Source organism: Nomascus leucogenys, chromosome 8, assembly GCF_006542625.1.
Source record: "Nomascus leucogenys isolate Asia chromosome 8, Asia_NLE_v1, whole genome shotgun sequence".
NCBI classification, from domain to species: Eukaryota; Metazoa; Chordata; class Mammalia; order Primates; family Hylobatidae; genus Nomascus; species Nomascus leucogenys.
Window position 1 is genome coordinate 17737596 of NC_044388.1, and position 12311 is coordinate 17749906.

The window sequence follows — 12311 nt, forward strand, 5'->3', positions numbered from 1 at the left end:
TCAAGGCTCAGCCTAAATACCACTCTCCTTTATTAAAGTTGTAGTAACAATGCTGTATGCTCACCCAACTCATTTTATTTTTCACCTGAGCTCTCAGGAAAACTTCCCAACTTCCTGTACAGCTAAATTTGGGTCATGTGACTGAGTTCTGGCCAGTGGAAAATCTGGCAAATGTGATGTCTGCATATCCAGCCTAGCCCATAAATCCTCTGGGCAGTGTTCCTTCTGTGGTAACCTTAGAGGCTATGTGTTGAAGGTGGTGAGCTCATGCAAAGCTGAGTCCCTGAATGACCCTAGGAGCAAACTGTCCTTCTGGCCACATTGACTGTGGCAGGATCAGACAGCTAACTTTTTATTTTGTGAAGCCACTAAGATTTAAGTTGTTTATTTCATTATTTTCTTCCTCTCCCCCACCTTATCAAGACTAATACTAAAATTTCTTTAATTGCCACACTATTCAAGGTCCACTCAAATGATAGAATTCATGCCAGATTTTCTTTTAATTGTGGTAAAATACACATAAAATTTACCATTTTAATCATTTTAAGCATACAGTTCAGTAATATTGAGTCTATTCACATTGTTGCACAACCAATCTGCAGAACTTTTTCACTTGCAAAACTGAAATATATACCTATTAAACAACAACCTTCCATTTTCCCCTGCCTCAGCCTTTAGAAACCACCATTCTACTTTCTGTCTCTGAGTTTGACTATTCTAGATTCCTATAAGTGGAATCATGCAGTATTTGTCTTTTTGTGACTAGCTTATTTCATAGCATAATGTCCTGAAAGTTCACCCATGTTGTAGCATTTGTCAGAATTTCCTCCCTTTTTAAGGCCAATTAATATCCCATTGTAGTTATATACCACGTTTTGTTTATCTATTTGTCTATTAATGGAAGCTTGGGTGGCGTCTACCTCTTGGCTATTGTGAATAGTGCTGCTATCAATATGGCTGCTATCAATATCTCTTTGAGATCCCCTCTTTCAATTCTTTTGGCTATACACCCAGAAGTGGAATTGCTAGATCATATGATAACTCTATTTTTAGTTTTTTGAGGAATCATCATACTGTTTTCCACAGTGGCTGCCATTTTACATTCCCACCAACAGTGCAAAAGGATCCAATTTCTCCACATTCTTGCCAACATCACACTAGTTATTTTGAACACAGAATTTAATATACAGAATTGTTAACTAGGTAACTGAAAGAGTAAAAAGGGAATACTAGGGTTTCAAGAACATAGCAAATGTGGGAGGCAGCTAACACCCCTAGGGCTGAGGGAACAAAGGGAAAAGGTTGGAATTATTAAAACATAGAGACTTAGGGGAGAATCCTGTCAGCTGGGCTCCAGAGCTCTGAGGAATGGGCACAAGCTGGTGCAGGTATCTCTGAGAGGTATCAGTGAGGCTGGTTCTGTGATGTTGGAGAGACTGCAAACTGGATTCAGCTGCTGCTACAGGAATAAACTACCATTGAAAAATTGTCACTACCAAGGCGAAGAAGCCTTGCTAGGGCAATGCTCACAGGAACAGAAAGCAAACCAGTGAAGCAAATCCCTTTTTCCTTTTCCAACCTTGCAGTCAGTCTCTCGTGCCCACTATTGGCAGAGCCTACAAGGGAGCAGTTGAAAAGCAGAAATGAAGTTTGCAGAGTCCCAATCTCAGCATTAGCAAGTGGAGTGTGGAAGGGTGAGTTGGAGCTAAGAGGCAATAACTTAATAGCTGGCACAACGCGCCTAGAAGTACTTCTCTCTGTACAGCACTCTCAGCACTTTGCCTGCTTTCTTTTATGGCACACATCACTTTCTACCATGAATCAAAGTTTTTTGGTTATGCATTAACTCTGATTCAAATATAAATTCCTTTAAAAGCTAGATCAAGGGCTGATTAATCTCTGTATACCTTTCTCATGTTCCCCAAAGCCTGGCACAATTAATGTACATAGTTTGTGCGCAATAATTTTGTCAAATGAATGAATTTGATCCGAAGTGAATGAAAGGTAGTGTTTATAAGGAAGTAGGATGGAACACTGAGGAAGCCCAACTATACTGAAAGTTGCCACTAATTTGTGGATTAAATAGAATTTGGACTAAGAGATCTTAAAAAATGCTTGTGAAAAGTAGAGTCACACCAACTTTGTGGAGGTGCTCTGAGACTTGACTGAAGGTGTGAGAAAAGCTTGCAGTTATTTTGGTATTGGCTATAAACTCTGGCAATTGGAGAGGTGAAGAGTCAGAAAATGGGGCCTCTCCCAGGGCCTTCAAAGGCAAACCTGGTCTCCCCAGAATCTCTTCATACCCTATGTAGAATATTCTAGACCAATTCTGATTCTCTATTCAGTAAGATCTTGGAGAGGTGATGGTCCAGTTATTATTTCTGCATAGCTAATTATTCCCAGACTTGGTGGCATACCACAACAACTGTTTTATCAAGTTCACGAGTTATGTGGGTCAGGAATTTAGGAAGAAAACAGTAGAAATGGCTTTGCTTGAGGATGTCTGGAGTCTGCGCTGGGAAGATTCTATGGGTGGGGGAGACTTCATGGGTGGGAGCTAAAGTAATCTGGGGTCATTTTCACAGACATGTCTGGTGATTGATGCTATCTACTGGGACCACAGGTAGGGGCTATTGACTGGACTACTTACCTGTGGCCTCTCCATGTGACTTGGGCTTCCTCCCAACATGGCAGCCTCAGAAGATTCAGCTTTCTTGTGTGGGGGCTCAGGACTCCACAGCAAGTGATTATAGTCTGGGAGCTGTTATGTCCTAGCCTCAGAAGTCATGCAGTGCCACTTCCACTTCATTCTCTTGGTTAAAATTGAGTCACAAGCTTACTCATATTTAAGGGGAGGACTTAATGAATAACAATATGATCAATTGAAGAAAATCATGTGGGATAGGAAGCATTGTTATGGGCATCTTTGGAGAAGATTTATTTCTGTTAAATCTGTTCTCCATATTTTCCAAATGAGGATGCTGAGGTCCAGAGAACTTGGGAAGCAGCTTGCAAGGGTCCTTATGGGCTACCTCAACAAAGTACCACAAACTGAGTGATTTAAAACAACAGAATTTTGTCTCATCGTTCTGAAGGCTAGACATCCAAAAGGTGACAGCAGAGTAACTCTAGGGAAAAAGTCTTTCCCTGCCTCTTCTGAGCTTCTGGCAGTTCTCGGCAATCCTCAGAGTTGCTTGTATTAATAGATGCATGACTCCATTCTCTGCCTAGCATGGTTTTTGTGTGTCACCACATATCTCATCCCTTTGTGTATGTGTCTTCCAGGTTTCCCCTTTATATAAGGACATCAGTCATACAAGACTAGAGGGCATCCCAATGACCTTATTTTAACTTGATTACTTCTATAAAGACCCTATTTCCAAATTAGATCACATTCTGAGGCACTGGGGATTCAGACTTCAATACATCCCCCTTTTTTTGATGGGGGTACAGTGTTCAATTCATAGCACCACCCTTTATGAAACCCATGGAACAAGGAGAATTTAGAGATTTATCTTAGCTAAGGCTGAGAACCACAAGCAGCAGCTATGCTGAGGAAATTTCTCTGCCAGGTAAATTTGGGCCAAGGCTCTGAAGGTGTTTCAAAGAGAAAAAGAGACTGGGATCGTTTGAACACACTGGGTTTATGTTAATGAAATATTCATGACTGGGCCAAAATAAATGCTGGACAGTCAGTGCCATCAGAGAGATCTGAGTAATTCCAGTGAGAGATCAGATGCTGGAGCCAATTCTCCCTCTTCCATAGCTAGAGGGTAATGATTAAACTGCAGAGGCAATTCAGGCTGAGTAGAGCCAGCTTGGCTGACATATACTCCACTGACAAGTATTTTGGGCTGGTAGAGGAGATGAATAAAGGAGAGGCTATTCTCTTATCCCTGGCTTTGAATTTTGAAAGGTAGCTTTCTTTCCATCCAAACGGTGATGTGAGGCGGATAATATAAAGACAGGTACAACTTTAACAATACTAAAAAGAGCCCTGGATTTGTTACAGGAAAGGGGTCCCAATCCAGACCCCAAGAGAGGGTTCTTGAATCTTGCGCAAGAAAGAATTCTGGGCGAGTCCTTAAAGTAAAAGCAAGTTTATTAAGAAAGTAAAGGAATAAAAGAATGGCTACTCCATACAGCAGCCCTGAGGGCTGCTGTATGCCCATTTTTATGGGCGTATCTTGATGATATGTTAAACAAGGGGTGGATTATTCATGCCTCCCTTTTTTAGACCATATAGGGTAACTTCCTGACGTTGCCATGGCATTTGTAAACTGTTACGGTGCTGGTGGGAGTGTAGTAGTGAGGACAACCCGAGGTCACTCTTGTGGCCATCCTGGTTTTGATGAGTTAGAGTTGACTTCTTTACTGCAAACTGTTGTATCAGCAAGGTTTTTATGACCCGTATTTTGTGCCGACCTCCTGTCTCATCCTGTGACTTAGAATGCCTTAATCGTCTGGGAATGCAGCTGAGTAGGTCTCAGCCTCATCTTACCTAGCCCCATTCAAGATGGAGTTGCTCTGGTTCCCATGCCTCTGACAGATTCGAAGGAAACTGTATTTTTCTTTATCCGTCAGTGTATCCTTTCCTTCAGAATTTGGAGGAATATAAAGTAATTTATATTACTCACCAATAACAACATCAGAAAAAGCAAGAATTACTACCATTTCTTGAGGGGGTAGCAGAGCCCACACACTGTTGAGCAATTTGTATGTACCATCATAACTTTGCTATGGTATTTTGCTCAATCCTTTTAGTGTTTCCTGCACACAGACTTCTTATATAGGTTTTACTTTTTAAAACGGCATCCCTTTTGTTGAAGGGCTGCCCTCAGGCTACTGGAGGCTGCATTTCTGGCTACAAGGGGAAGTGAAAGTGCCTGGGAATTTACACAAATGTGGGGCAGCCTTTATCTAATGACTTACAGGTGTGGGAATATAAACACTCATGGGGGATAGGTACGGAGCTCTCTTGTTCCTTCTCTGTGTTGTCTACACCCTTTTCCTGAGAAACCCTAGGGGGTTGAACCAAAGTTAATCTCCATGAGACTTGGCTTAATACCCTACCCTTACTTGGCTTTCAATCCCTACCTGTCTCAATTTCTCATTCCTTTACTGTTTTTTCCTGATAACATATCTTAATAAATAATTTCCGTGCACATTCTGATTTCAGGGTTTGCTTCAGGGGGCTCACCTTTAAACACCATCTTATCTAATCTTTACAACAACTCAATGAGATAGGCAGGATCAACCCCATTTCACAAAAATGGACACTTCGCCTTGAAAGGGGCTACCCCAAATCAAGAAAGTTAGCTGTGCAGATTTTCAAACCAGTCCTCTCTCCACTATATCCTCAAAGCTACAACTTGTCTTACTTCCTTTTCCACCTCTTAATTGTCTTGGGCTTTCCCAAATTTCTTGACATATGAGGTCTTGGTGTTCCTATTATTTCCTCTTCCTGGACTGGCCAAACCCAGGTTTTTGTTATTACAGTGAATAGGATAGAGACGGTCTTCTTCATGCTCCCTTCTCACGGCATAATGTAGTGGATTAAGAGGAGCCCCAAATTCTTTGACACCCCTCCCATTGAAGGCTGGGGTCTATCTACCCTCCCCCCGATTCTGGGATGGTCCATGACAGTTGTGGCAAACACTTTATGGTAAATACAATCTGGGACTAGCTTGTAAAGGACTGGCAGTTTCTGCCTTAGTCTTTTGGAACCCAGAGCCTCCATGTAAGAAGAGACTTCCAGGATATTAGGAAGCCCAAGCCAGCCAGTGGAGAGGTCATGTGGTGACAGACATGTTTAACCTTTAGAGTTGTCCCAGCTGAGGCTTCAGGCATTATAGATCAGAGATAAATCACTCCTGCTATGCCTTGTCTGAATTCCTGAACCCCAAAATCCATGATCACTTTTTTAAAGTTGCTTTTATGCCACAAAAGTTTATAATAGCTTTGTTATGCATTGACAGATAACTGCAACACTCAGGCATATCAGATTATCCAGAAAGTGTTATCAACACACCAGGGGTTCAGTCTAGGTTTTGCTGCTCACCACACAGAAAGCCAATCACTGAGGTGATGAATATTGCCAAGGAAGAAGGCTTTAATCAGGTGCTGCAGCCAAGGAGATGGGAGCTCAGTCTCAAATCCATCTCCCTGACTGACTAAAATTAAAGGTTTATGTGATGTAACTCTGGGAAGAAATATTAGCTATGTATAAGAAAACGGAAACTTGGGAGCCTAAGGAAGCAATCATTAAGAATGAGGGGCCTGGCATTTCATTGTCTGGATGCAATGATCCAGTGTGTTTCAGTTCTTTGATACTTTTTGAGAGGTCTGGGGATCCTTTCCTGAGGAAGGAACTCAGATAAAACAAATGTAAGTTTCAAGCTTTAAGACTAGAAGCATCAATTTTTATGTTTATCAAAAAGCAACTGTCTGGCTGGGCACGGTGGCTCATGCCTGTAGTCCCAGCACTTTGGGAGGCAGAGGTGGGCAGATCATTCGGTCAGGAGTTTGAGACCAGCCTGGCCAATATGGTGAAACCCTGTCTCTACTAAAAACACAAAAAAATTAGCTGCATGTGGTGGCACGCACCTGTAACCCCAGCTACTCGGGAGGCTGAGGCAGAAGAATCGCTTGAACCTAGGAGGCGGAGGTTGCAGTGAGCCAAGATTGTGCCACTGCACTCAAGCCTGGGTGACAGAGCGAGACTCCATTTCAAAAAAAAAAAAGAAAAAGGAAAAAAGAGAAAAAAAAAAGCAACCGTCTATAGGACTATTGGTTTTGTTTCAAAGGCATTTGGATTAGCATTACAGCACCTGCCTACCATCTCTCAACATCCCTCATGCTGTCATTCCACCTGCATCTCAAACTTCTTCACCCTGGTCTTGGAGTTGGAAATGAACTCTTTTTGAGCATCATCCACTCATGACTGCATTTCACTTCTAATTTGGCACTTGATCCAAGGTCTGGGTTTTGCCATTTGGGAGCAACTAGTCGTTGGGTAAATGGATGGCTTGGGATCCAGTTTCTTCCCAGAACAGCTAAGCTTTGGCCTTTTTACATTTCAGTTATCCTATAAATTATCTGTAGTTGCTACGGAGCCCTAACACTTTGGGGCATAATGAGATGGCATGTTTTTTTGGTAGGAAAGGCACTACTCAAGCATTTGGTTCTGTCTTAACTTTGCTACTCTGCCACCTTGGACAAGTCACAACTCTCTGAGCTTCATTTTCTGAACCCTAAAACGAAATGATTGACTTGTGAAGCATTTTATGGCCTCCCTAGGAGAATAATTTGTTTCCAGGGTTGGATTTCTTTGGCAATTTGTATATATTCATATTCTAAATTTCATCATGTATAGTATACACATATTTGATTTGTATTGTACAGTACTGGTGTCACGGCAGAAAGCACTGTGTAGCTTGCAGGCTTCAGAGCCATTTAGACCTGGGTTTGCCATTTACTAGCTGTATGACCCTGGGCAAATCCAAGTGTCATTTACATGTAAAATGAAAATGAAGATCATCATACCTACCTTGTACAGTTGCATTGAGGATCAAGACATAATGAAGAAAAGAAATCAGTAGATAAGTTAGCATTTAATAACTCCTTCTGTCCTTATCCTGAAAGCTTTTCATTTATAAATGATTCATTATATTATTTACTTCTCCATACATATTAATTGTTCTGAAGCCAAAGTTGTAACACTAAAAACAGCTTTAAAATGCTATCAATGACAACATCCAGAGTAAAAGGACATACTCATTTTTTCTGTGAGTTCACTCAAGAGTAAACGTGTGCCATGTCACAGGCAAACATATGCACCACACACACTTCTTCCACTGAATTCCAGCCTGCCAAAAAAGACAAATGTTTCATGCAGACCCAGCAGGCCTCCGCCAGTGTTAGTCTGGGGTCATCTTATCCACCCTCAAAAGTTTTCGAAAAGAGATGTGCAAAAGAAGGAAGTCTCAGCCATTTCCACAGTCTACTCAGTAAGCCAAGTCAGTGTGGACCCAATTTCAATTTAGGAATCATTTGTGTGTGTGTGTCAGTCAGGAAAACAGTGGTCCTGTGTCATCACCAGGAGACCAAGGGGCCTGGAGCCCAGGGCTGGCCCTAAAGATGCTGACCAGCACAGATAACCCCAGCACTTCAGTCCTACTTTGGCTTTGAATCTACTGATCATTAATGCCTCTGAGTTTGGCTCACTGCATCACCGAGAGGCATCTGCCCCTCACTTTCTCCATGATTAGGAGTGGAAGTGGAGTATCAGAGTCCAAGTCTTACTCATCTCTGATTCTCATCTCTCATAACAAAACCAAGACAGCACTCAATGTGTGTTCAATGAATGAGTGAGTAAATGATATATATGTAAATTAAATCAACTGGATATTGTTTATTCCACCACTTACATGGATTGCCACCTCTGACATTGTTATTTAGCACTTCTATACTTTGGGATGTAGAGTGGGGAGAAAATATAATTTATGAAACCCCTACTATCTATACACTGTACATTCGGTCACTTCTTTCTTCTAGCAACTGTACGATGAAAAAGGGGAGTTCAGAAAAATTAAGTAATTCTCCTAAGCTCCCACCAATAATGGGTGGTAATTTCAGGATTCAAACTCCAATTCTCTGGCTCAAAAGTTCACTATCTCTCCACTATACTGTGACATTTCTTAGAATCAGAGGGAGGTGCTGGTTGGTACAGAAAAAAAGTAAATAAATAAATCGGTGGGGTCTGTGACCATTGAGTTAAACTGTCTATCTGTTGAACGATATCCAAGCCACTTTAGACAGATGGGGGCCGCTATTCCCGTTACAGATATTTTGGAATAGGAACAACTCCACAAAACTTAACTGAGCAGACTTTGCATTCCTGGCACCGCCCAAGACAGATAAATCAGCCCTCAAGTTGGCTCTCAAGGAACTTCCCAGAAAAGCTTCCTTGACCTCTCTTTTAAGGGAATTATTAAACATGAATCTGCGCAACATTTTTTTTTCCAGCATCGACATCAGAAAAGCAGTAAGTGCAAAAGAAAATGAATTTTATTTGAGACTTCTAATTCATATCAGAGGAATATGCAGACAAAGAGATGGCTATCATATGTGGAACAACAGTTAGAAGGCTGAAATTCCTAAAATTAGTGTCAGTTGCTGGTGACGCACGCCTTGTGGGGCCCCAGACAGCTGACCCGCATGTGCCTCTGTGTCATTTCTCCTTAGCATCGTCCTTCGGCAGGTCGAAGCTTTCACCGACCAGAACCCAGCAGACTTATATCTGGAAGGAGTTTTAAGACCCTTAGTTGCTAAATGTAAGTCCCTGGAAGAACAACACTGGAATGTCAGCAACCTTACTGGCCCCAAACCATTTCCTTTCTCACCTGACAAGGTTTAAAAAAATCACAAGGAATATGTGCTGGAGTCAGAAACAATGTGAAAACTCTCCATCCTGAGGGCATTTTTTTCCCCAAGCTGATTTTATTTACTAGAGAGGAGACATAAAGATGTGAGGTTTCTGGTTTTGATGAAAATAATACAAGAGCAAAAGAGGACTCAGGAATTCAATTTTTATCTGGCTTTGGACATGTCACTACCTCTCTGCTTCATTTCTCATGCCTGGATTCTTATACTTACCCATATAACATCTGGGTTGATATTTAATTTTTATCCAAAATTAGTTGAGATTACCAGAAGGACTACAAATGTATAATGTATTTCTTAGACTTCCATGTGTACCTCCTTTTTCAAATGATTGGACAGGAACGTTTCTATAATTTCTAAGGGGCATAAGGGTGGAGGCATCGCATAAACCCTTCAGCTCAGGCTTACTCATTCCTAGAAGTTCCAGACTATTTGAAATCATGCACAGATGCCGCTCCACAGAAGACACCACGTTCTCAACTGGGACGTCATTCACGTGGTTCCTGCGTATAATACATTCCACTTCTGTACCCATTTTCCCAAGACTATATAGAAGGTTTGTGATAAGATGGAGGAATAAAGGGACTAAGTCTCTCATGTTCACTGATATGATAATGAGACTTCCCATTGTACTTTTGATGTACAGAATTATAGATTTTGGCTGGCTGCAGGGACTCAGGCCTGTAATCCCAGCTCTTTGAGAGGCCGAGGTAGGAGTATTGCTTGAGCCCAGGAGTTCAAAACCAGCCTGGGAAACATAGTGAGATCTCATCTCTACAAAAAATAAAAAATTAGCCAGGCCTGGTGCACCCTGTAGTCCCAGTTACTTGAGAGGCTAAAGTGAGAGGATACCTTGAGCACAAGAGATCGAAACTACAGTGAGCTCTGTTCACCTCATTGCACTCTAGCCTGTGTGGAGAGGCTGGACACTGTCTCAGAGCGAGGCCCTGTCTCAAAAATAAAAAATAAAATAAAGAGTTACAGATTTTACAGGCAGACTTTCATGTTCACCTGGTCATTGCCATCACTGACACAGTCTAATGAAAGAAGTGGAGAGGAAGGAATTTTGCACATGTTCATCCACCTCTTCCCTCGAATCAGGAGTCACTCAGAGGGAAGGAGAAGAGTAACAGGCCCCACTCCCTAGTCTCAGTATCTGCGACTGCTGATGCACTATTTCTCAAGTGTTCAGAAACAGTGAGTTGAGATATATAGAGACAAGCTTCCCATGCAGAATCCAGGTTGTTGGTGGTGAAAAGCACAGTAGACTTATAAGATATGGGAGATTTTAATTCTGGTGCTGGCTGTTTCCAAAACTTGCTGAATAATCGGGGTAAATTATTCAAGTGCTTGGCTTTCACAAAGGTAAAATAAGCATAATGAGCATAATGCTATCTCCAACTGCAAAACCAGAAAAATAGGCTGGAGCCAGATTATAAAAGAAATTATGTATTATTGAGTATTCTGAATTCTGTAAATTGAGAAGGGAGATGTTATCGTGTTCCATTGGCATAAGCAAACCTCATCCTGATAAGCAAACCTCATCCTGGCTGTCATGGACATGACTCAACAAAGGCATCCTTCTTTTTTCTCAGCTACTACGTCACCTGAAAACCACATTGCCTCCTCCATAGTACCTCCATAAATGGAATGATGGCACAACTTAAAATCCAGTCTAAAAACTTTGCAGTCCAGAGAGGATGATGAAGCAACATAGGCTGCTAGCAACATTCTCCAGGTCTGTTCCTGGAAGACCTACAATAAAAGGTAAATATATACAATTGAAATAATTGATGATAATAGAAGAAATGGGAAATGACTTATGCTACAAGGCCCCAAAATTTCAAGTGAGGAAGATCCCTACTTCTCATTTTACAAAAACATTATGCATAACTATGACAGATACTTCCCTGTGTTCCCCAAAGCCTGTTTTCCTTCTCTCTTGGAATTTCCAGACTCCCTTACTGTTTGCTCTGTCTATGGATGTGATCCATAGACAAAGCAGAATGGGGGCAGGAGTGATGTATGCCACTTCCATGACTGACCCATATAACCTTCTATACATTTTGCCATGTCTTCCCTCTAGGTCACTGGAGAAGACTTCACTGACTTAAAGGAGTTCATAAACTCAAGATGGAAGAAGTCTGGGTTCTTGTAGGTTCATGCAGAAGGCTGCCCAGCTAACATCTGCACTGGTTTATTATGTGAGTAATAAGTACACTTTCAATTTGTTGAACCACTGGGGTTTGGGGGTTTATTTGTTACAGTAGTTAGCTGAACTAACACAAAAAAATTTCAATATGGATTAAAACGTAAAATTATAAATGCTCTAGGACACAATTTACAAGAAAGATTTTAAAATGTAGAGGTAGAAATTTCTAAGTATAAAAGAAAAGTTTAAAAACATGCATTAAATTTGATAAATTTGATCACCATATAGTATCATTAATTATAGGTACAATGTTACACAGAAGATCTCTAGCACTTATCCATCCTGTATAACCGAAGCTTTATACCTAATGAACAGCCACACCCCACTTCCCCCTCCCCCATCCCCTAGCAACCACCATTCTCCAACCCCTTTCTATGAGTCTGGCTATTTTAGATACCTCATATAAGTAAAATCATGTGGTCTTTGTCGTTCGTGACTGGTTCGTTTCACTTAGCTTAATGTCCTCCAGGTTGATCTATGTTGTCACATACGGCAGACTTCCTTTTTTAATGCCGGATAATATTGCATTGTATATCTTATGTATATCTATATCTATTTTACATTTTGTTTACCTACTCATCCATCAATGGACATTTAGGTTGTTTCCATATGGCTATTGTGAACTTGGGAGTGCAGGTATCTCTTGGAGGCCAAT